General features: G+C 44.1%; 1 protein-coding gene across 5 annotated transcripts in view; it reads left to right on the top strand.

Annotated features, from left to right (window-relative positions):
- Window positions 1-25,857, top strand: part of NF2 (NF2, moesin-ezrin-radixin like (MERLIN) tumor suppressor) — a 95,583-nt gene that overhangs the window by 8,836 nt on the left and 60,890 nt on the right. The gene's annotated exons all lie outside the window — the stretch shown is intronic.

A 25,857-nucleotide genomic window follows, 5' to 3' on the forward strand; every position in this document is an offset into this window, starting at 1 on the left:
AAAAAAAGAAAGAAAAGCAAAGCAAAGCCCAGGACTCTACCTACTAGAGGTCCTGATAGCTTCACCACTGAATTCTACCAAACATTTCAAGAAAAATTAATACAGTTCTTCACAAAGTCTTCAAAAATGAAAAAGAGGAGAAAATACTTACAAACGAATTTTATGAGACTGGTATTACCCTGTTGCCAAAAACCAGACAAAGACATTACAAGAAAAGAAAACCATAGACGAATATATCTTACAAATGTGGAAGCAAAAATCCTCAATAAAAATACTAGCAAACTGAATCCAGTAACATATAAAAATAATTATATGCCATAAACAAGCAGGATTTATTCCAGGAGTGCAAGGTTGGTTTAAGATCCAAAAATGAATTAGTGTAAATAATGTAATGCATTATATCAATAGAATAAAAAACAAAAATCACCTTGTCATCTCAGTAGACACAGAAAAAGCATTTGACAAAATTCGGCATGTTTTTCATGATAAAAACACTAAATAAACTAAGAAGAGAAGAGGAGTTCCTCAACCTGATAAACAGCAGTTATGAAAAACCCACAGCTAACTTCATAATAGTGAGACTGAGGCCGGGCACGGTGGCTTACGCCTGTAATCCTAACACTTTGGGAGGCCAAGGTTGGGGGGATCACTTGAGGTCAGGAGTTCAAGAACAGCCTGGCCAACATGGTGAAACCCTGTCTCTACTAAAAATACAAAAAAAAATTAGCCAGGTGTGGTGGTGCATACCTATAATTGTAGCTATTTGGGAGGCTGAGGTGGGACGATTGCTTGGACTTGGGAGGCAGAGGTTGCAGTGAGGTGAGATAGCACCACTGCACACAACAGGCTGGGCGACAGAGTGAGACTCCGTCTCGAAACAAACAAACAAACAAAAAATAGTGAAAGACTGTATGCTTATCCTTAAGATTAGGAAAAAGAGAGCTAAGTCTACTTTCACCACTTCTATTCAGCATTGTGCTGGAAGTTCTGGCCAGGGCAATTAGGCAAGAAAATGCAATAAAATACATCTATGTTGGAAGGGAACAAGTAATATCATCTCTGTTTGCAGATGACATTATCTTGCATATAGACCCTGAGGAATCCACTACAAAAGTATTGGAACTAATAAATTATTAGTTTAGTAAGGTTATAGGATACAAGATCATTACACAAAACTCAGTTGTAAATGTATCCACTTGGAATGAACAATCTGAAAAGGAAATTAAGAAAATTCCATTTACAATAACCTAGAAAATAAACATACTTATAACAAAAGAGGTATCTTTTTTTTCCATTCTCTGACAGTTGAGTAAAAGAAAGTATAAAACTTTAAAAGCTGTAAAACATTTTTGGTTTTGTTTTTTCAATTAATTTTTTTTTTTTTTAAACGGAGTCTCTGTCATCCAGGCTGGAGTGCAGTGGCACGATCTTGGCTCACTGCAACCTCTGCCTCCCAGGTTAAAGCGATTCTCCTGCCTCAGCCTCCTGAGTAGCTGGGACTATAGGTACGTGCAACCACACCCAGCTAATTTTTTGTATTTTTTTTTAGTAGAGACAGGGTTTCACCATGTTAGCCAGGATGGTCTCGATCTCCTGACCTCGTGATCCACCTGCCTCGGCCTCCAAAAGTGCCGGGATTACAGGTGTGAGCCACCGCACTGGCCTTAATTAATTAATTAATTAATTAATTAATTTTTTTGAGATGGAGTGTTGCTTTGTTGCCCAGGCTGGAGCACAGTGGTGCGATCTCGGCTCACTGCAGCCTCTGAGTCCTAGGTTCAAAAGAGTCTCCTGCCTCAGCTTCCAGAGTAGCTGGAACTACAGGTGTGCACCACCATGCCTGGCTAATTTTTGTATTTTTAGTATAGAGGGGGTTTCACCATGTTGGCCAGGCTGGTCTCGAACTCCTGACCTCAGGTGATCCACCTGCCTCAGCCTCCCAAACTCCTGGGATTACAGGCGTGAGCTAGTGCGCCTGGCCTGGCCTTTTAAAATATTTAATTAATTGATTATTTTTTTTTCTCGGACTTGCACTGAAGTGAGAACAAGTCTAGTGGTGCAATCATATCTCAGTGCAGCCTAGACCTTCCAGGCTTAAGCGATCCTCCTATATCAGCCTCCCAAGCAGCTCAGACCACAGGCATGCACAGTCATCCCTAGCTTTTTTTTTTTTTTTTTTTTAATTTCTTGTAGAGACAGTCTCCCTGTGTTACCCAGGCTGGTCTTGAACCTGACCTCAAGCAATCCTCCCATGTTGGCCCCTCAAAGTGCTGGGATTACAGGTGTGAGCCACCGTGCCTGGCCTGTAAAACATTTTTAAAAGAAAGAAGATATAAATAAATAAATAGAAAATAGCTCTTGTTCATGGATCATAAGACATAACATTGTCAAGTTGGCAGTATTTTGGAAATTGATCTACACGTTCGACATAATCCCTGTCAGAATCCCGGTTTATTTCATTGTAGAAATTGACAAGTCTCCAGGCGTGGTGGCTCATGCCTGTAATCCCAGCACTTTGGGAGGCCGAGGCAGGCAGATCACCTGAGGTCAGGAGTTCAAGACCAGCCTGGCCAACATGGAGAAACCCCATCTCTACTAAAACTACAAAATTAGCCGGGTGTGGTGGCGCATGCCTGTAATCCCAGCTACTCGGGAGGCTGAGGCAGGGAATTGCTTGAACCTGGGAGGCGGAGCTTGCGGTGAGCTGAGATCACGCGCCACTGCACTCCAGCTTGGGCAACAAGAGCGAAACTCCATCTCAAAAAAAAAAAAAAAAAGAAAAGAAATTGACAAGTCAATTCATAAATTCATATGGAATCGCAAGGGACCCACAATAGCTAAATCTTGAAAAAGAACAAAGCAGAAAGACTCACACTTTGTGATTTCAAGACATACTATAAAACAACTATAATCAAGACAATGTCACCAGGCACAGTGGCTCATGCCTATAATCCCAACACTTTGGGAGGCCAAGGCAGGCAGATCACTTGAGGTCAGGAGTTAGAGACCAGCCTGGGCAACATGGCAAAATCTTGTCTCTACCAAAAATACAAAAATTAACCGGGCGTGGGGGTGCACACTTGTAGTCCAAGCTACTTGGGAGGGCTGAGGCACAAGAATCCCTTGAACCCAGGAGGTGGAGGTTGCAGTGAGTTGAGATCGTGCTATTGCACTCCAGCCTGGGGGACAGAGCGAGATTCCATTTCAAAAAAAAAGACAGTGTGGTACTGGTTTAAGGATAAATGTATAGATCAGCAGGATAGAATTGAGAGTCCAGAAATAAACCCAGTGGAATAGAGTTGAGAGTTCATGGTCACCTGATTCTTGACAAGGGTGCCAAGACCGTTCAGTGGGGGAGAATTGTCTTGTCTTGTCTTTTCTTGCTACATGCCACAGACTGTGAGAAGGAATAGTCCTTTCTTTTCTTTTTTCTTTTTTTTTTTTTTTTTTGAGATGGAGTCTCGCTCTGTTGTATAGGCTGGAGTGCAGTGGTGCAATCTTGGCTCACTGCAACCTCCGCCTCCTGGGTTCAAGTGATTTTCCTGCCTCAGCCTCCTGAGTACCTGGACTACAGGCGCCTGTTACAACGCCCGGCTAATTTTTGTATTTTTAGTAGAGATAGGGTTCCACTATGTTGGCCAGGCTAGTCTCGAGCTCCTGACCTCGTGATCCACCTGCCTTGGCCTCCCAAAGTGCTGGGATTACAGGTGTGAGCCACCGCACCCAGGCGGAATAGTCCTTTCAACAAATGGAGCTGAGACAACTGGATAGCCACATGCAAAAAAAAAAAAGAAATTAAACCCTTACCTCACACTATATATAAAAATTAACTCATGGCTGGGCACGGTGGCTCACACCTGTAATCCCAGCACTTTGGGAGGCCAAGGCGGGCGGATCATGAAGTCAAGACAAGCCTGGCCAACATGGTGAAACCCCATCTCTACTAAAAATACAAAAAGTAGGCTGGGTGCGGTGGCTCAACGCCTGTAATCCCAGCACTTTGGGAGGCCGAGGCGGGTGGATCACGAGGTCAGGAGATCAAGACCATCTGGCTAACATGGTGAAACCCCCTCTGTACTAAAAATACAAAAACAAAATTAGCTGGGCATGGTGGTGGGCGCCTGTAGTCCCAGCTACTTTGGAGGCAGAGGCAGGAGAATGGCGTGAATTCAGGAGGTGGAGCTTGCAGTGAGCTGAGATCGCACTACTGCACTCCGGCCTGGGCGACAGAGGGAGACTCCGTCTAAAAAAAAAAAAAAAATTAGCTGGGCGTGGTGGCAGGCACCTGTAATCATAGCTACTCGGGAGGCTGAGGCAGGAGAATCGCTTGAACCCAGGGGTGAGCTGAGATCACACCATTGCACTCTAGCCTGGGTGATAGGGTGAGTCTCCGTCCCCCGCCCAAAAAAAAGCTTAAAATGGATCAAAGGGCCAGTTGAGGTGGCTCACCCCAGGAATCTGAGCACTTTAGGATGCTGAGGCGGATGGATTACTTGAGGCCAGGAGTTCAAGACCAGTCTGGCCAACATGATGAAACCCTGTCTATATTAAAAATACAAAAATTAGGCTGGGTGTGGTGGCTCATGCCTGTAATCCTAGCACTTTGGGAGGCTGAGGCAGGTGGACTGCTTGAGGCCGGCAGTTCAAGACTACCTTGGCCAACATAGCAAAACCCCATCTCTACTAAAAATACAAAAATTAGCCAGCCGTGGTGGCATGCTCTTGTAGTGCCATCTACTCTGGAGGCTGAGACATGAGAATCACTTGAACTCAGGAGGTGGAGGTTGCAGTGAGCTGAGATTGTGCTACTGCACTCCAGCCTGGGCAACAAAGCAAGACTCTGTCTGGAAAAAACAAAAACAAAAACAAAAAACAAATGTGGAGAAATGTGAACCCTTTTACACTGCTAGTAAGACCGTAAAATGGTGCAGCCAGTTTGAAAAGCAAACTAGTTAGCCAGGCATGGTGGGTCATACCTGTAATTCCTGCACTTTGGGAGACCAAGGTGGGAGGATCACTTGAAGCCAGAATTTTGAGACCAACCTGGGCAACAAAGTGAGACCTTTTCTCTACAAAAAATTTAAAAATTAGCCAGGCATGGTGGCTCGCACCTGTAGTCTTAGTTACTTGGGAGGTTGAGGTGGGAGGATCACTTGAGCCTGGGAGAGGCTGTAGTGAGGCATGACTGCACCACTGCACCTCCAGCCTGGTAATCAAAGTGAGGCCCTGTCTCAAAAAAAGAAAGGAAGACAATTAGCTGGGTGTGGTAGCGTTCCTCTGTAGTCACAGCTACTTGAGAGGCCAAGGTGGTAGGATTCCTTGAGCCCAGAATTTTGAGGTTGCAGTTAGCTGTGATTGTGGTGCTATACTCCAGGCTGGGCGACAGAGTGAGACCCAGTCTCAAAAAAGATAAAAAGAAAAACATGGTGGCAGTTCCTCAAACAGTTAAACACAGAGTTACCATATGACCCCGCAATTCAACTTACAGATGTCTTCTCAAGAGAAATGAAAACATAGGTTTACAAGAAAAACTTATATGTGAATGTTTATAGTAGTATTATTCATAATAGCCAGAAGGTAGATACAGTTCAAATATACATCAGCTGATGAATGGATAAACAAAATGTGGTCTATCCATACTATGGATTTACTTGGCAATAAAATAGAATGAAGTACCAGCACATGCTTCAACATGGATGGACCTTGAAAACACTATGTTAAGTGAAAGAAACCAGCCACAAAAGAACACATATGATTCCATTCATATGCAAGTCTAGAATAGGCATATCTACAGAGACAAAGTAGATCAGTGGTTGCTCAGGGCTGGCAAAAATGGATGAGGTAGAGGGTGTGATAGCTGAAATATACAAGGTTTTATTTACGAAGTGATGAAAATGTTCTAAAACTGACTGGTGATGGTTGTACACACTGTGAATATACTAAAAACTACTGAATTGTGCACTTTAAATGGGTGAATTTTAGGGTATATGAATTATATATCAAGATGTTTAAAAAAAAAAACCTTAGGCAAAATGTAAACCATGGGCATGACTGTGTTCCAAGAAAACTCTATGGACACAGAAATTTGAATTTCACATAATTTTCACAAGAAAATAAAAAAACATTAAAAAATGTAACAGGCTGGGTGCTGTGGCTCATGCATGTAATCCCAGCACTTTGGGAGGCCGAGGTGGACGGATGACGAGGTCAGGAGTTTCAGACCAGCCTGGCCAATATGTAAAACCCTGCCTCTACTGAAAATAGAAAAATTAGCTGGGCGTGATGGCACACGCCTGTAATCCCAGCTACTCGGGAGGCTGAGGCAGGAGAATCACTTGAACCCGGAAGGTGGAGGTTGTGGTGAGCCGAGATCATGCCGTTGCACTCTAGCCTGGGCAACAAAAGCGAAACTCCGTCTCAAGAAAAAAAAAAAAAAAAAAGTAAGAATCATTCTTAGCTCTCAGGCCACACAAAAATAGGTGGTGGGTTGGATTTGTCCTGTGGGCCATAGTTTGCTGATCTCTGATCTAAGTTACTATTTGATAGATGTTAGATTTGTGAGAGGGTAAGAGAGACTAGCCTATAAGGAAAGGGATTTTAGTTTTTTGGGGGTTTTTTTTTGAGACGGATTCTCGCTCTGTTGCCCAGGTTGGAAAGCAATGGTGTGATCTCAGCTCACTGCAACCTCTGTCACCCAGGCTCAAGCGATTCTTCTGCCTCAGCCTCCCAAGTAGCTGGGATTACAGGCACGTGCCACCATGCCCGGCTAATTTTTGTATTTTTAGTAGAGACGGGTTTTTACCATGTTGGCCAGGCTGATCTTGAACTCCTGACTTCAGGTGATCCCCCTGCCTTGGTCTCCCAAAGTGCTGGGATTACAGGTATGAACAACTGTGTCCGTCCAGGAAAGGGATTTTGTATGACATTTTTCAGCCGCAATTTTGCTAGGAAAAGCTCTTTTTTCTTCATTAAGTAGATTCCAGACCCAAAGATGTTGGACAGTATTATCAGCTAGAGCAAGGTTTTTCAACCCTGGGACTATTCACATTTTGGCTGGATAATTCTTTGTTGTGGGGCGCTGTCTTGTATGTTCTAGGATGTTTAGCAGGATCTCTGGCCTCTATCTACTGGATGCCAGTAGCATTCCCCCACCCCATCCCAGTTGTTGTGACAACCAAAAATGTCTTCAGACACTGTCAGGTGTCCCTGGGGTAGGGAGGACACCCTCCAATCTCCTCTTTCTCCCTACCCAACCTCCATGACCATATTGAGAACCACTGATCTATAGAAAAGGATAATAGTAGTGACATTCAGAGAGGCAGGATGGTATAGTGCAAAGCTTGCCAAAATTTAATTTTACATAAATGACCTGGGGAATCTTGGAAAATGTAGGTTCTGATTCAGTAGTTCTGGGATGGAACTGAGAATTTTGTATTAATAACAAACTTTCAGGTGATGATACCTGTGCCACCGGCCCAAGGACCACACTTTGAGTAGCAGAGCAGTAGTAGAGAGTGCATGGGCTTTGAAAGAAGACAGACCTGGGCTTGAATTCTAGCTAAAATACTTCTACTTTGGACAAGATACATAGCTCTCTGGACCTTATTTTCTCATTGGTAAAATGAAACTAATAATGCTGACCCTGCAGAGTTCCTATAAGGATTCATGGAATGCATAGTCCCTGGCAGAAAAGAAGATATAGGAGGGACTATAATTGGCCTAAAGTAGGAGGCTCTGGTTACCATGGGCACTGCCCTGTTGTGATTTATCAAGCCATTACACCTCACTGAACCTCAGATTTCCAGTGGAAAAACCTGTTTGTAAACCATGTTCACATATTCTGTTGAAAGTAATCAGTTTGATTTATGATGATAGGGCTCAGATAAGTGATTAGTTTTATTCTCCTGCCTGCTTTTTATGTTGTCCATTAATGAGCAAGGTGCTGATGCAAGGAGATGGCAGATGCATTTTGAAAAAAAAGGAGAGAGCGAGTACTTGTAGAATTCTTGACTTTATTGAGGTCAAATGTAGGTGGCTTTTCAAGAAGGACTCAATTTCAGAACTGGTGGCAGTTAACATATGAGTCATGTTACCTTATGCTAATAAGTTCAGATTTTTTTCTTTTTACTGCAGAGATAGGGGGAAAAAATCTCCTGCACTACTTGCTGCATTGCACAATTGGCTGGATGCTTTGGAAGATTTTTCCACTTGAAAGATTTGTTATTTGTCATTTTGAGAAAGTGGGTGCTGAGTGTAATTTGCCAGGAGACTAAACGGCTATGTTATTTCTTATCTAGGCTGGAATTTTACTCTAATAATTCAATCTATCAGTAAGAAAAGCCAAATAGGAAGTTGTGAGAGATCCTAATACTATCTTATATTGAAAACAAAGCCTGCTTCTCCTGTTGTTTGGCATTCTAAATGTTTTCACGTACCTAAGTGGGATTATGATTGTATTAAATACCAACATTGCAGATCATTCCAGCATACAAGTGGATGTAAGTTGTCCATAACGGAAGGAACTTTCTAAAGGGGAAGACAGATAGAACAATTCTGGCATTTTCAGTAAAATCTTAAATCCTAGGCTCCCTAGGACCAGGCAAACCATCCCCTTCAAGGATGTAAACTCTGGAGGGCAGTGTAGTTGTACAGGGTAATAGTTCTATACTCTTTATTAGTGCAACAAGAAACTTCTATTCCTGTTTCAGAAGTAAGACTGTTATCTACCTTTTTTTTTTTTTTTTTTTGAGATGGAGTTTCACTCTTGTTGCCCAGACTGGAGTGCAATGGCATGATCTCAGCTCACCAAAACCTCTGCCTCCTGGGTTCAAGTGATTCTCCAGCCTCAGCCTCCCAAATAGCTGGGAATACAGGCATGTGCCAACACGCCCTGCTAATTTTTATATTTTTAGTAAAGACGGGGTTTCTCCATGTTGGTCAAGCTGGTCTCGAACTCCCGACCTCAGGTGATCCACCCGCCTTGGCCTCCCAAAGTGCTGGGATTACAGGCATGAGCCACTATGCCTGGCCTGTTATCTACCTTTTTACCGCTGTGCTCTCCCATGGGTTTTTTTTGTTTGTTTGTTTCTTTGTTTTGAGATGGAGTCTCGCTCTGTCGCCCAGGCTGGAGTGCAGTGGCGTGATCTCGGCTCACTTCAACCTCTGTCTCCCGGGTTCAAGCAGTTCTCCTGCCTCAACCTCCTGAGTAGCTGCAATTATAGGCGCCTGCCATCTCGCCAGGCTAATTTTTGTATTTTTAGTAGAGACGGGGTTTTACCATGTTGGTCAGGCTGGTCTTGAACTCCTGACCTCGTGATCTGCCTGGCTTGGCCTACCAAAGTGCTGGGATTACAGGCATGAGCCACCGTGCCCGGCCTCTCCCATGGGTTTTAAGTAGTGCCTATGGATGGCATGGGTGCCACTACTCAGGCCTAGGACAGGCAGGGGTGAGTGATGAGTGCATGCGTGCTGATGAAGGGGTGTGAAGAAGGAAGTAGGACAGATGCTGGCTAGTGCTGCCCTCCACTGGACCCCATTCTGCCTTTGTGTGGGACAAAGGGCCAGGGACTAGCGGTTACTTTGTGCTAGGTACCATGCTAAATGCTTTAAACGCACACTACCTCATTTGATATAACAGGGACTCATTTATTCATTCAAGAGATATTATAAAATAGGCTGGGCACAGTGGCTCACACCTGTAATCCCAGTGGGAGGCCAGGGCGGCCAGATCACTTGAGGCCAGGAGTTCGAGACCAGTCTGGGCACATGGTGATACCCTGTCTCTACTAAAAACACGAAGATTAGCCAGGCGTGGTGGTGGGCGCCTGTAGTCCTAGCTACTCTGGAGGTTGAGGCAGGAGAATTGCTTGAATCTGGGAGGCGAGGGTTGCAGTGAGCCGAGATCGCGCCACTGCACTCCAGCCTGGGCGAGAAGAGTGAGACTCTGTCTCAAAAAAAAGACAATAATTAGGCGTGGTTGTGCGCACCTGTAGTCCTAGCTACTTGGTAGGCTGAGACAGGAGGATCACTTGAGCCCAGGAGTTCGAGGCTGCAGTGAGCTATGTTCATGCCACTGCATGAAGCCTGGGTGACAGAGTGAGACTGTCTCTTTTATTTATTTGTTTTTAAAAAAATAGAGTCAGGGTTGGCCGGGCATGGTGGCTCATTCCTGTAATCCCAGCACTTTGGGAGGCTGAGGCAGGTGGATCCCTGAGGCCAGGAGTTCAAGACCAGCCTGGCCAACATGGGAAAAACCCGTCTCTACTAAAAATAGAAAAATTAGTCGGGGGCAATGGCATGTGCCTATAATCCCAGCTACTTGGGAGGCTGAGGCAGGATAATTGCCTGAGGTGGAGGTTGCCTGAGATTGAGCCGCTGCACTCCAGCCTGGATGACAGGGAGAGACTCCGACTCCAAAAAAAAAAAAAAAAAAATTAGAGACGGGGGGTCTCCCTACATTGGTTGCTCAGGCTGGTCTCAAACTCCTGGGCTCAAGGGATCCTCCTGCCTCAGCCTCCAAAAGTGCTAGGATTATAGATGTGAACCACCACACGCAGCTCTGATTTACTGGGTGCCCATGTTGACCAGGCAGGAAACACCTCCTAGCAGTGATCAAGGACTACTTTGGACCTAGGTTCTGTAATTGGCTTCATCTTTAAGTGGGGAAACAGAGGCTCAGACGGGATACATAGCATGCTTAAAGGCTTAGTGAAGCCACTGTCTATTCTGAAAGAGGCAGAATAGGACAGGGACAGGTAGGTAGTGAGAGAATAGGGAGAATAGATGGGCACACCCTTTAACTTAATATCGACCAGTAAAGCCTGCAGTTGCTTATTTGAACCTCACATTGAGGCTGTCATGTAAGTTGAGCAAGTCTTAGCTCAAGCTTCAGTTTCCTTGTTGGGGCCACTGAGGCAGCATAGCCTAGAGATTACAAGCATAGACTTCAGAGTTTGATTCCTGGCTCTGCCTCTAACCAGCTTTGCAACCTTAAAGCTCCTTAACCCCCTCACATGCCTCTGTTCCCTATCCGTAAAATGGTGATTGTAATTAATTCTTCCTGCATAGTGTTACAAGAATTAAATTTGAGTAATTACTGGTAAAGTACATAGAATAGTACCTAACACAAGATAAGTGCTATATATAATGGTTGTTACCTAAAAGAAATAACGGCCTGGGCAACATGGCGAAAACCTGTCTCTACAAAAAATACAAAAATTAGCCGGTTGTGGTGGTGTGCACCTGTGGTCCTAGCATCTCGGGAGGCTGAGGTGGGAGGATCATGTGAGCCTGGAAGGTCAAGGTTGCCATAAGCTTCCTGATTGCACCACTGCACTCCAGCCTGGGTGACAGAGTGAGACCTTGTCTCAAAAAATAAATAAATAAAATAAATTAAAAAAATAAAAAGGAAATAAGTTCAGTGCCTGTCGTTAGCTTGCTCCCTTTCTCAGCCTCTCCTCCACTTCCTCACGCACCCTCTTGCTCTGAGCCTATTGTCCTGGTCCCTCCTTCACACTGCCACACCTTTGCATAGGCTGTTCTCTTTGCCTGGAATGCCATTCTCACTTGTTGCCTGGCAGAACTGTACTCATTCTCCTTCTAGGCTCTGCTCAAGGGTTTCCTCCTCTTTGTGCCCAAAGTCACCACATAGCTTCTAAGTGATGGGACTGAGATTTGAAGCCAGGTCATTTGTCTTTCAGGCCAGCCCTCTTTCTACTACCCTGTGCTACCCAAATAGGAAGCGTAAAAGAGAAGTAGGAGAGAAAAAGTTAGAAACCTGGAGAGAACTTAGGTATTTGGTAAACAGGAAAAAGAAAGTGGAAAGAAGAGATCCTTTGAAGGACTTCCTCAATTTAACAACTATTTGCCTATGGCATTATTTTATTGCATTTGGTGTATGATACTATCTCAAAAGCATTTTGTAAACTTGCCAGTGGCTTACATTTTTGCCGGGTGAATGACATGACTAACGATCCCTGCTACATTACCTCAGTGTCTAGTTTGTCATTTTGAATCAAGTGGACATTTTCTGTAAGTGAATCATTTTCACTTGCCCATAATATAATGAGAATTCCTTACCTTTGGCTTAAAATGAGGCTTATTTTATAACAGTTAAGCATTGTCTAGTTGCATATTTTACATAGTCAGAATGCTCCTGCCTGTATTCAGCCTGGTGTCTTATAATATTTGGTATGCCTACCTAGATAGCAATTGGTAACATCTTTATTCTGAGACTCTTTCATGTATGGATTTTGAAAAGTTAGTTAACTGTTCAGATGACATTGTTTCTTTGACTTTTAAAATCTGCTTCCCTCTCACTGACAGTTCAGTTTTGGAAGAGCCTGTTGTTTTTTTTTTTTTTGAGACAGAGTCTCGCTCTGTCGCCCAGGGTGGAGTGCAGTGGCGTGATCTCTGCTCACTGCAACCTCCACCTCCCGGGTTCAAGCAATTCTCTTGCCTCAGCCTCCTGAGTAGCTGGGATTATGGGTGTGCACCACCACACCTGGCTAATTTTTGTATTTTTAGTAGAGACGAAGTTTCACCATGTTGGCCAGGACGGACAGTCTCGATCTCCTGACCTCGTGATCAGCCTGCCTCAGCCTCCCAAAGTGCTGGGATAATAGGCGTGAACCACTGTGCCCGGCCTTTTTTTTTTTTTTTTTTTTTGAGATGGGGTCTCACTCAGACTGGAGTGCAGTGGTGCCATCACAGCTCACTACAGACTTGACCTGCTGGGCTCAAGTGATCCTCCTGCCTAAGCCTCCCAAGTAGCTGAGACTACAGGCACGTGCCACCAATACCTGGCTAATTTTTTTGAAGAAATGGGATCCCGCTATGTTGCCTAGGCTGGTCTGGAACTTCTGGGCTCAAGCGATCCTTCCGCCTCAGCCTCCCAAAGTGCTGGGATTACAGGCATGAGCCAACGTGCCCAGCTAGAGATGTGTGTGAATTGGTAGGTTCAAGCTAGATATTGGAGGCTCATGAAGCCCAGGTTAAAGAGGCTTGTATTCATCAGATGCGATGAAGAGCTTTGAAGTTTTTACCAGGAGTGTGATTTAAACTGCTTGGCATGCAAAATGATTTGGAATGTTTGGGGTTTGGGGTGGGGAGAGAGAGGTTGGAAATAGGAAACAATTAGAAGGCAAACGCTTTGGGCAAGGTATCACATTGAAACCTGGACAGCAGTGGGACTTGCTGGGTTGGGACAAAACTAGGCAGATGTAAGCGTCTAGTGAATCTAGGGATTAGGATGTTCTGTGACCAAGAATGAGCAGAAGACCTGCTAGGCTTAAGATTCAGGAGATTCTCAGGTCCAAAGCCAGTCCTCAGTCTCCGAAGTCAGTCAGGCAGAAGGGAATTTGGATCAAGCTGGCCAGAGTTGAGCTCAGGAAGTCAGTGCACTTTCTCTTGTCTGGTTCCTGCATGGTTTTACTTGTGTAAAAACCATCGAGATCCCTAAACCGATGTCTGAACACCAGGCTTCTAGGCAGAGCTCCACCGTGTGACCTTGGGTACATAACTTATTTCCCCCAGGCCTCAGTTCTTCTGAAAGATGAGGGGAAGAACTCACTTTCAAAGGCCCTCAGCTTTAGCGTCTTATTTTAGGCGATCTGGGCAGAAGAGTCTCACTGTGCTCCTCTCCCTTTCATATTTCCTGCTTTGGTAGGAAGTCGTCTCAAGACTTGAGTGTATAGGCATGAGGAAATCTGCTAGAGGACAGGAAGAATATTGCTTAAACAATAAGAGCTACAGCCCTGATGGAAGGGGTAAATTGGCCTGGGAAAAGCCCTGTCTCTGCTACCTGCTTCCCAAGTGACCTTGAACTTAACTCTTTAAACCTCAGTTGCTGCATCTATAAAATGAGAATAATAGTATGTTTTTTAGAGGGTTTTTTTTGTTTTGTTTGTTTGTTTTGAGACGGAGTCTCCCTCTGTTGCCCAGGCTGGAGTGCAGTGGCACAATCTCGGCTTACTGCAACCTTTGCCTCCCGGGTTCAAGTAATTCTCATGCCTCAGCCTCCTGAGTAGCTGGGATTATAGGAGTGCACCACCACGCCTAGCTAATTTTTGTATTTTTAGTAGAGATGGGGTTTTGCCATGTTGGCTAGGCTGGCCTGGAACTCCTAACCTCAAGTAATTCTCCTGCCTTGGCCTCCCTAAGTGCTGGGATTACAGGCGTGAGCCAACGTGCCTGGCCACGGTTGTTTTGAGACATGAAAGAGGTGGACCTTTACAGGCACTTGGTTCAGGGCCTGACCCCTAGTGAGCATTTGATAAATATTACCTATCTATGTTGTCATGGGCTGGGAGTGTGGGAACAGGAAGTGTCTCATGCCAGAAGCACTGTGAATGTTCTCCTTTAATCATTGCCTTCATTTTCTTTGAACCTTATTCAGATTATCCATGCCTTTGTAACTGTAGACGCTCTAAACTATAATTAGTCCAAATAAAATGAACTCACCTTATGCCATGTTCTTGTTGAAGGATCCTCCCTTCTTTCTTTTTCTTTCTCTCTCTTTCTCTCCTTTCCGCCCTGCCCTGCCCTGCCCTGCCCCCTGCCCTGCCCTGCCCTGCCCTGCGGTGGCCCCTGCCCTCTTGCTCTGTCGCCAGGCTGGAGTGCAGTGGCCCCTGCCCTCTTGCTCTGTCGCCAGGCTGGAGTGCAGTGGCCCCTGCCCTCTTGCTCTGTCGCCAGGCTGGAGTGCAGTGGCCCCTGCCCTCTTGCTCTGTCGCCAGGCTGGAGTGCAGTGGCCCCTGCCCTCTTGCTCTGTCGCCAGGCTGGAGTGCAGTGGCCCCTGCCCTCTTGCTCTGTCGCCAGGCTGGAGTGCAGTGGCCCCTGCCCTCTTGCTCTGTCGCCAGGCTGGAGTGCAGTGGCCCCTGCCCTCTTGCTCTGTCGCCAGGCTGGAGTGCAGTGGCCCCTGCCCTCTTGCTCTGTCGCCAGGCTGGAGTGCAGTGGCCCCTGCCCTCTTGCTCTGTCGCCAGGCTGGAGTGCAGTGGCCCCTGCCCTCTTGCTCTGTCGCCAGGCTGGAGTGCAGTGGCGAGATCTCGGCCCACTGCAACTTCCGCCTCCGCCTCCTGGGTTTAAGCGATTCTCCTGCCTCAGCCTTCCGAGTAGCTGGGATTACAGGCCTACGCCACCACGCCCAGCTAATTTTTGTATTTTTAGTAGAGATGGGGTTTCACCATGTTGGCCAGGATGGTCTCAATCTCTTGACCTCGTGATCCGCCCGCCTCGGCCTCCCAAAGTGTTGGGATTACAGGCGCGAGCCATTGCACCTGGCCGGATCTTCTTTTTTGTAACGTGCTAAGTAATACATCTCTATTTAGCTTGATGTCCACGGTGATAGCAGGATTCTTTTCGGATTTCTGCCATAGTTAATTATTCTGCATTCTTTTGTCCCTAGTGTGTCATATTGAAATTTTTCTTTTTGCTTTGTTTTTGATGACTTCTCCAGTTATTCATGCCAATTTTGCATCGTGTCCAAGAATATTTTTGCTGCTTGTTTATTTTTAATTTCGTAAACTAAAGCATTTGAGGTTTTAAAAACCCAGAATTGAGTTTTCTTAGAGCTGCTAATCTTTCTAGCCAGCTGGTGACGAGGCTTCTCAATTCTTGTTACAGGATGATGTGTTCTGTCCGCCTGTCTGTACTTTGTCTAATTTAGATTCTGAATCTACATGTTTTAGGACATTTTTAGTGCGTCAAAATTTATTACCAAAGTAGTACTGACTTCAGGGAAAAAATTTTAATGAAATCTTCAGTCTCTCATGTTGACACAAGGTGCTTGTCCTAGTGCAGGAATCTCTGTGGCACCACTAGGTGGTGCCAGACTGCATCATTTCTAAAGACACAGCCTTTTCTCTTCCAACTCTTTCGCCACTGTTCTCTTTTTTGCTTCTTTGCCAAATTTGGACAGAGCTTTGAAAAATTCATATAAACTTTCTCTTAGTGAGTTATGTTGCTTATAGCTTTTTCCTCCACCTTGCCTGTTTTAGTCTTCTTGTTTCAATAGTTTTGATAGTTTGACATTCAGATAAAACTTAAAACTGAAGCCCGGAGTAATTACTAAATGTATCTCGACTGATCTGTGGTTTTAAATTCACCAACAGTGCATCTCCCTACTTTCTTAATCATATTGATTTTGAAATTAAATCAGTCTCATAAATATGTTAGTCTTCAGCCCACAGTATTTCTCATCCATCTGCAGACATTTTTTTTTTTTTGAGATGGAGTCTCACTCTGTCACCAGGCTGGAGTACAATGGCACCATCTCAGCTCTTGGCAACCTTTGCCTCCTGGATTCAAGCAATTCTCTTGCCTCAGCCTCCCGAGTAGCTGGGACTACAGGTGCTTGCCACCACGCCCAGCTAATTTTTGTATTTTTAGTAGAGACAGGGTTTCACCATGTTGGCCAGGATGGTCTCGATCTCTTGATCTCGTGATCCACCTGCTTCGGCCTCCCAAAGTGCTGGGATTACATGTGCGAGCCACCACGCCTGGCCCCATCTGCAGATATTTTTACCTGTCCTACCCTCTCATGCCTATACACCTTCTAATGTTATTAAAGTCAGTTTTATTATCATTGATGACCATGAAACTTAATCAAAAGGTCAAGCTAGAAACAAATAATATTCAAAATTTCTTTCCAGGCAAATGTCTGAGTTCAATAGATGCTAGTTCACGTGAATGGATCATGCTCTAGCTCTGTTGTGCTGGGAGCTTTTTTGAAGGAATGCATTGTTACATACTAACCACAATATTTACATTGTCCAGGGCAGGAGTAATCAGTTGGTTGATACTTAGTCAGAGGTTGTGTTTCATAGTCTGCTAGTTGTACCTGATGTTTAGCCATTTGAAATTTAACCTTGTGCCTTATTTGTGCTGAATTTACTATTGTTTCCTATTTGTAGTGCTCTGCAAAATTATTCTCAGTATATCACACATTTGTAATCATTGCCAATCACTGAATATCAATAACATGCTAGGTGATGAAAACTTCTATTTGTCAGCAGCATTGTCATTCCCAATTTTACTACATCAGAGAGTTCATCATTATACAGTCAACTCATGATTATTAGGAGTAAGGAACATAATAGCAGACCCTGAATGAGGGAAAAGAATGTGAAACCACACATAAACTAAAGGTGAAGTCATTTACATCCCTGAAAATGATTTTAAGATACAGAATGAGATGTTAAAGGATTAAAAGAAAATTATTGTAGCAATGAAAAAGTGCTACATGGTTTATACAAAGTCATGTCAAGCTCATAGACTCAGAGAGTGGTGTTAATCCTGAAAGACCACTTGATGATTATGGAAGCCGAGACCCAAAGAGGTTAAGTGACTTACCCAGCACAGCGGGTTTGGGTGTTTTATAGCTGTTTGACGGAGCTATGATTGCTCTCATGTTGTGAGCTAAATTCCAAATATATTGTCGTGTTTGCTTTTGTGGGGACTGTATTGCTTTCATAGCATGATGGTTGTATTGTTTCTTTTTGCTTTATCATCTGTCAGTCAACTTTGAAGCGAATCTTCTTTGTTTACAGCATAGTAAAATATGGTGATTGCATGGCTCATAAGAGATTTACAAATGAAGAAACTGAGGCCCGGTTGAGCTGCATGGCACACTCAAGTCATAGACTTGTGTGTGGTTGAGGCAGAGAATCTAGGATACAGACCTCCCTGCTGGGTTCCTCCCGCTCCCGTAACTGCTCTGCACTTCAGCGGGAAAGATGCCAGAAACTGCAAGCATAAGGCCTTTTTTTCCCCTAAAAAACTGTAATTCATTTGGTTTTGAAAGACTTACCAGAGTTTAAAAGCTCCATTTTGTGGCTTCCCAAGGTGCTGTGATTTGTTTCTTACTAGTCTCCTTTGTTCTGCGGAAAATTTTCTTCTTTGGTTCTTTGAGATTTAGATTTCCTTGCCAAAGTATTTTTAGAGAGAGGAAATCAGTATGTGTCACCAAAGGGGTAAAATATATACCTTAAGGCCTAATTGTGCAATTACATTTTTAATAATGAGTGTCATAAATTCTTGCTTCATTGCAATCATTACTTGGAAGACTGTTCTGCTCAGAAGCCTCATCTAGTTATCATTATTATCATCAACATCGTCAACCAACCACAAGCATCAAGCATTTATGGAGTATCCACAGATTATGCAGCACTTGCCAGGGTTCTGGGAGACTTAATCTGTCTGTGTGCGCATGCGCGCGCACACGTGTGTGTGTGTGTGTGTGTGTGTGTGTGTGTGTATGTGTGTGTGTGTGTGTACACCCTTGCCTTCAAGGAGTTTGTGATCTGCAGAATTGGAGGAAAGACAGAAAACTTGGGGAAAGACAAGTACCTCATTTTTCAATACATGTAAAGCCCATACTGATCATGTATGTGGCACTGGGGGACATGGACAGCAGGGAGACAAAGGGATGGATCTTAGAAAGGTCTAGTTACAAATAAATGGAAGCATGTAAGTTTGCTGACGTGGGAGGACATAGGCTGGGTTGTAATAAGGTAGGGTAATTGGTTGAAGGAGGGAGGAAGCAATTGGTGAAGAGTTGAAGGCAATAATTTAGATAGATTTGGCATAATAACAGATGATTGGAGCACTGGGAGAAGAAAGTTACTTACTATAGTTGATTATGGCAGAAACTGACAGGGCAAGAGATTAGAGTTGGGATTTTTTGCAAAGAGGAGCTTTCAAGTTTGTGATGTCTTTTTTTTCTTTTCTTTTCTTTTTTTTTTTTTTTTTTTTTGAGATAGTCTTGCTCTGTCACCCTAGCTGGAGTGCAGTGGCGTGATCTTGGCTTACTGCAACCTCTGCCTCCCAAGTTCAAGCGATTCTCCTGCCTCAGCTTCCCAAGTAGCTGGGACTACAGGTATGCGCCACCACGCCCAACTAATTTTTGTATTTTTAGTAGAGACGGGGTTTCACCATGTTGGCCAGGCTGGTCTCGAACTCCTGACCTCAGGTGGTCCACCTGCCTCGGCCTCCCAAAGTGCTGGAATTACAGGCATGAGCCACTGTGCCTGGCCTCCAAGTTTGTGAGATCTTGCCCAGATTTAAATGAAGGATGTGGGGTTCAGGATTGGTACAGCAGAGGAAAAAAGTCTCTCTCTCCCCCCCCCCCCCACCTTTTTGCTATGATCTATTTTTTTTTCCCACACTTTTCACAGGTGTTGACCTGTGATCTATTTCTATTTGGAGGATCTCTTTTCCCCTCATGTTGAGAATAATGGCTGAGGTGCGGTTTATCCTTTAATTTTGAAAGGAAATGGCATGATGGTTTTGCGGTTTAATCATGAGACACAAGAACAGCTTTTGTTGTGTGGTGATACCATACCCTGAATTGAGAGTATCAGTGTTAGACCTATATTACTGTACTTTTTTATCTTCTTCGCTTAATCAAAATAGATTTTAATGAAATTTATTATTCACTTACTGCACAGTAAAATTACTTTCATAACTTTCCATTGTGTTTTTCTTGTAAATTGAGGTATTTGGCCTCTATTTTTCAAAACAGACAAAAATTATATTCAGGTTAAGTTTGGATCTGGTATGTTAGCATCTTAAATTCTCAAGTCTCCTGTAAACCTGTTCTCTTAGGCCAGCTATGACTGCAGAAGTCAGTTATGGATAAACATTGAGAGGGGAGATCACATCATCCTTTGTTTTCCATTTCTGAAATAACGGCAGACACGTGGCACATGTCCTGAGCCTGGGGAGGCGCCGTTCCTTTTGTTGCTCTATCTATATGGGAGCTAACCTTTTGACAATTTTTATGGCAAATGCTAGGGCAGCTTGTGAGCTAATTAGAAGAAACTGATAAGTGAATGCTGAATTCGTCGATTCTCTTTCATTTTCTGTAGAGGAGACAGCCAGTCAAACGGCATTCTTCGTGTGGCTGGTAATTCAGCCCGCCAGACCTCTATGAAATGGAATATTGCTTTTCTCTTAGCTTTTTCCACATTTTAGTCTTCTCTTTAAAGCCAACATTTCTCCATAGGTTCTAATACTTAGGCATTTCATATATAGTAGCCAGATTCAGTTCACTTTCTTCAAGAAAGTTGTCCTTTTCAAACTGTGGCCTTTTCCTGTCATGGGTCTGGTTTCTTACTCACCCCGCACTGTTGTATCAGCAGGTACCACGATATGATTGCTGATGACTGTATGTCCCAAAGAAAGCAGTGGGAGAAATGCAGCTGTCAAAGCAAAAAACAAATAGCAGTTTTAAGGTTGAGTCTCAACCTGGCCAGTTGCAAGATGGCTGTTCAGTAGATGTTATTCCTAATGCTTCCCTGGTTAATAGACCTCAATCAGTCCTGCAGGTTATTGGTGCTGGTTGCTTCCTATAACAGAAAAGTACTGCATTCCAGCTACGTTCCTGCTGTGGAACGTAAGTGCTTAGTGCTATTTACTTAAAACATTCTAGGTTGATAAATTACAAGCACTTCACTCTGGGTAAAGCTCATAAATTCAGCTCCTACAAAAAAAAAAATAGCAAGCTGATAGCACTTAGTCCTGTTTATAAAGTTCATACACATCTATCTATGATACAGGCACAAGTATATATCTATGAAATAGCACTGCAGCCTGTTAAAGTAATGGGTGAGCACAGCCACAAAGGCGAGAAGCATCCGACTTCCAGACTCCTCCTATTAGTTTCTATGCCTGAAGGGCACCTTGAGGAGGAGGTCTGTGGAAGGGAGCTTCCAGGCATTGGAGTCCACATTTGTGCTCCTTTCTGTCTTTCTTCTTCCCGCAAGTCACCTTTCTCACGCCCTCCACCTCTCTATTTCCTTCTGCAAAATAAGCATCTGCCTCTTAGCCTCCCTCTTCTTTACTAGGCTGAGATGAGGCAGGGAACCGTGGTGGATCCAGAGCAGTTTGAACACTTTGGCTGCGTGGAAAGCGATGGGGTTAAGTGAACATTTAATCAGAACCAGGAGCTGTTCTTTTGGCAACCTGTTGAGGAAAAATGATAAACCCTAACAAAAAGGCCCTCAAGTGGCATGAGTGCAGGGCCTGAAAGCCTTACGTGCCATCGGGTATCCAAAAAGAACATTTTTTAACCAGAAAATAAACATGAGACTCATCCCGCTAGCAGTCCTAGGTCCTTGGAGCCCCGCAGGTATTGTTGCAGGATGCATCACTGCTTCAAATCAGTGACTGAACAACCCAGTTCCTAATCAGCGTGGAGAGTCAGAATTGTCACATGCACTGGGCTGAAGCTGCATATTCAGTACTGCACTGAACATTCAGTACTGCAGATAGGATAATTATGCTGTTTGTCAGATACTAGAAAAGTGCAAAGACTATTCCTTCACTTTGCAACAGCTTGGACCCAAGCGGCAGACCTGCTGTTCCCTCTGGCTGGCGTGACCTCCCTATTGTCAGCCCCTTTACCACAGCTCAACTACACCCTGGCTTTCAAGATACAGCTTAAACAGCATCTCCTCAGGAAAGACCTTACTCCTGGAGACCCAGGCCCGAGTTGTGTTGCCACTGTACCCTGTTCTGTTAGCACTTACCAGGTTGCATTTTTGTGATCCATTTACCTGTCTTCCCTGTCAGATGTGAACAGGGACAGTGTCTTGTCCTCAATTCATCATTTATCTCCTGTTTTGAACACAATGACCAGGATGTAGTGGATGCTCAATAAAGGTTTGTCAAATGAGTGATAGTATGGTTAGCTCAGTGAGAATTGATGGTGCCCTTTGTGATCTGTCATCCATCATCCTTGGTGTGAAGCAGGGCTCGGAGGCTTTAAATAGTGCCACTTGAGAATCTAAGGAGAGGAGACAGAGTTACAATTAACAATAACTACCCCTTACTGAGTATTTATTTGCTATGGGCCAAGCACTCTCCTAGAGTTTTTAAATGTATCAATGCACTTAATCCTTAGATCAATCTGCTAAGACGCGTTCTGTTTATTATCCCCTTTGCAAAGCACAAGGAAGTTCAGTCACTTGCCCAAGGTCACACAGTGACAGTGCAGAGATTCATACCAATGGTAGATAACCATCACTTATCTATATTCCTTTTAGACTAGTTCCTGGAAAGATTAAGCCCTCATGTCCTGAGGCATCCATCTTAGGTAACAATTTAACTTCTCTCTTGTTTCTAGAATGGTATTAGTGTGTTCCGTACTTGGGAGAATGGAGAAAATGGTCACCAGATAACTTTCTGTGTTTTTTTGGTTCAGATGAGAGAGTAGAGTTAATTGACAAAGAATTGATTTTATGTATTTATTTTTATTTTATTTTATTATTTTTTGTTCTTGATTTTCGATGGTAGTTTCGGTCCTTTTGGAAACATAGCATTATCCTCCAGCCAGACTGAACTATCCTACTCCCATTTCCTGTAAGGACGACTGACCTCTTTTTTGCCTCTAGACTTGTGCATATGCTATTCCCTCTGCCTGGAACATACTTACCTGCTTGCTCCTCCTTCCTCAAGCCCTCTTCACTTGGTTCCTCTTTTCTACCATGAGCCAGTTTAGATGTTGTTTCCCTACCCGCCCAGGATAGGAGGTTCCCACAGCCCCTGGGTGTCCCTGTTGTGGCACTCACAAGTGTTATAGTGCTGAAAGCCCACTCCTGGGGTTTTTATGTGTGCGGTGAAGGAGGTGATTATCTGTTCCCAGCTAGTTCATATCCCAGTCCTCTGAGTGTAGAGACTTGTTTCTTATTCCCCATTTGTCCCCTGCACCTTGGGTGGTGCTTGGACACAATGTGTGTGTTCACTATTTGTGGAAGAAATGGGTGAGCGGGAGTTAACTGGCTTTCAGTCTTTGAGTTTTGGGTTTTTGAAGTAGTCAAGTCCGTCCTGTGGACAGCCATTGTTTGCCATGTCTTGTATGTACACACTTGCCTGGCACTGTGGGGAGCAGAAAGAGGACTAATACTGCCCTTGTGCTGAGGCATCTACGGTCTCGGGAGATGTTCAGAGGACAGTGAGTCACTTCACAGCATCAGCATGGTGTAGTGGATGAGTGATGACACTGAAGATGAGCTTGGTCATGTTCTGGCAAGTTGGCCGACACCTGGAAGTCCCGTCCACACCCCAAGACCTCTTTTCCCAGGGCGTCCTGAGAACCACCCAGAGCAACTGTGACCAATGGCGCTTGTTTTTAAAGAAGTAGAAACCCAAATTAGGAAGACCGAGCAAACCTCATGCATTTGGGGAAGTGCTTGTTGGAAAGTGGAACCTGATGTAGGTAACAACATGTTGAGGTTAGATTTAACCAAACAGAAAGACTTCTTAATTGCTTAAAGACAACATTTTATTTTATAAGTGGAATTAGGGCTTTAAATCAAGTATGTTTGAACGTCTTTACTTGGTTTCCTCAGGCACCTTCACTCATCTTGTCTAAAACTTAATTGCTGGTCTATCCCTGCCAGATTTGCTGCCTCTCCTTGAATCCATCTCTCCTTTAGTGGAACCACCTGGTACTCAAGCCAGACACACAGGTGTCCCTCTTAATTCTGTCTCCTCTGGTCCTGTTCAGGCGCCTGTTCTGTGACTCTGCCTCTTTTCTGTTTCTCAGGCTGCCTTCTCTACCTTCCACTGCCTTCCTTATGTCAGGGGTTGGCCTACTTTCTGTCCTTCTTGATCCAGGGCTTCTTTTCTTCAACTCATACTCTACCCTGTTGTCAGAGCCCATTCAGAATGCAGATTGGAGCCTGTGACTCCTCTGCTCAAGAATCTTCAAAGACTGCGGCTTTTGGCTGAAGTTGAGCCACCTGGTCCCAAATGGAGCCCCATTCCCACCATGCCACCTCCTGTCTGTTTCAGCTTTACAAGGTGACTTGCAGTTTCCTGTAGAGAGCATAACTTTTAAAAAAGACTTATATCCTTCTCTCCTGCATGTAACTCTCACTTGCTCTTTAAAGCCTTCTCTGACCTAGGTCTTGCCTGTTTCTCCTGCAGAACACTGCTTCCACCATTTCGTAGCATCAGTGTCTAACATTGGTTGGCATGTAGGGTGTGCTCTATAATCCTTGTTGAAAGAATAAGTGTGAGGCAACAGAGGCTTAATTAACATTGAGCTGTAAATGAGCAATATCTGACTCTTCTGAGAATGGATTTTGTTTCAAACACTGGTTACTTACTGGAAAAGGTGTCTGGAGAGTGCTGGACAGCAAGAACAAGGGGACCCCACAGAACAGGAAAAGAGGCACTCTAGGGTCTGTGGTTTGCCTATGTTAGATCACCATGAAAAAGGCCAGTGTATGCTTTGGCAGCTGGCAAAGAATCCTGTGACTCAGTTTCCTTATTTGCACAAAAAGGGGATGAATCTACAGATTAGGTAATTACTCATGCTCATTTCCAACTCTTGACAGTCTACGATCCTTTGTGTCAAAGTTAAAAATCTAAGTAGGGCATTCTGAATTGGTGTCAGAGTTGATGCACTTCTCCTCACTGTATTGCAAGTGCCAAGGGGACAAATACATTGTCTTTTTGCATTCAACAAAGACAGTTTTGCATTTTAAAAACAAAGTAGAAGGGAATACAGGAAAACTGCATTAATACAATTTTATGCTGGAGAATTTAAACTCCCAAGTCAGGAAATTCACTCATCATTCCCTTGGCAGCTTTTGTTTCTCTGCACTGCACACCCCACTTACAGACAGCCCCTTCTTGCCAAAGCCTGGCCCAGCCATGACTATGAGTTATGGCAGATTGAGAATTGTTACCTTGATCTTCTCAACCCTTGGGTGTTTAACTTTTCCAAGTTAATGCCTGTTCTTTAATGTTACATTATCTTGTAGCAAGGTAGTCATTTATAATTTGTATACTAGAGCTGCCTTAAAATAGAGACAAGAGGATAATCAGCATCCTGAAGCTTCTAGTTTTCCAAAATAACATTTCTTCAGTGAAGTCTGCCTGTAGGAACTAAAACTTTTGGTGAATTAAAAAGCCTTTTGTCCTATTGTCAGACTGGGAAATGGATGTGGCCCATTACTCAGCCTTAAAAACAAGGAAGGAGATCATCTGTAAAAAATAAAACTCATCATTTTCTTTTATTCTTCTCAAAATAATCCCTAAAGACCTCAATCTTTATAGTGTTCTGGTGGGCCCACTATAGTCAGAGAGGAGACAGGGCAGAAGTTGAAGGACAGATAGGAGAAACGGCCCTGCTAAAAGATAAAAGCCAGTATGCATCTCAGCTACTTGTCTGCTGCGGTCCTGATATTCTTCCATCTAGGTTGCAGCTTTGCTTGACTTTGACTGCAAACACAGAGAAGGGATGGGCTTTCCTGTTGAGTACCTTGTAGAGAACCCACTGTTCATTCGTATGTATTAAAAATAAAAAGCCTACTTGAAAACTCCCCTGTAGAATCAGGTTTTAGCAAAAACCAATCAGGTATCAGAGGTCTAACTTATTTTTCCCTTTTTGGTTTTATATCAAGTCTCTAAACCCTAAGATTTTTTTTTTTTTTGAGATGGAGTCTTGCTTTGTCGCCAGACTGGAGTGCAGTGGCATGATCTCGGCTCACTGCAACCTCCGTCTCCTGGTTTCGAGCGATTCCCCTGCCTCAGCCTCCCGAGTAGCTGGGACTACAGGCATGCGCTACCACACCTGGCTAATTTTTTAGTATTTTACTAGAGACAGGGTTTCACCATGTTGGCCAGGATGGTCTCGATCTCCTGACCTCATGATCCGCCTGCCTTAGCCTCCCAAAGTGCTGGGATTACAGGCGTGAACCACCGCGCCCGGCTGCCTAAGAATTTTTTTCATTCCTTTTCATTATACATCTTCAGTGTGCCAAGACTTTGAGTGGAGGTTTCTAATGAGGGCAGGAAGGGATGGATGCTTCTGCAATTGAGTGGTCACATTTTTCCCATGTCTGTTGAAAG

Source organism: Pongo pygmaeus, chromosome 23, assembly GCF_028885625.2.
Source record: "Pongo pygmaeus isolate AG05252 chromosome 23, NHGRI_mPonPyg2-v2.0_pri, whole genome shotgun sequence".
NCBI lineage: Eukaryota > Metazoa > Chordata > Mammalia > Primates > Hominidae > Pongo > Pongo pygmaeus.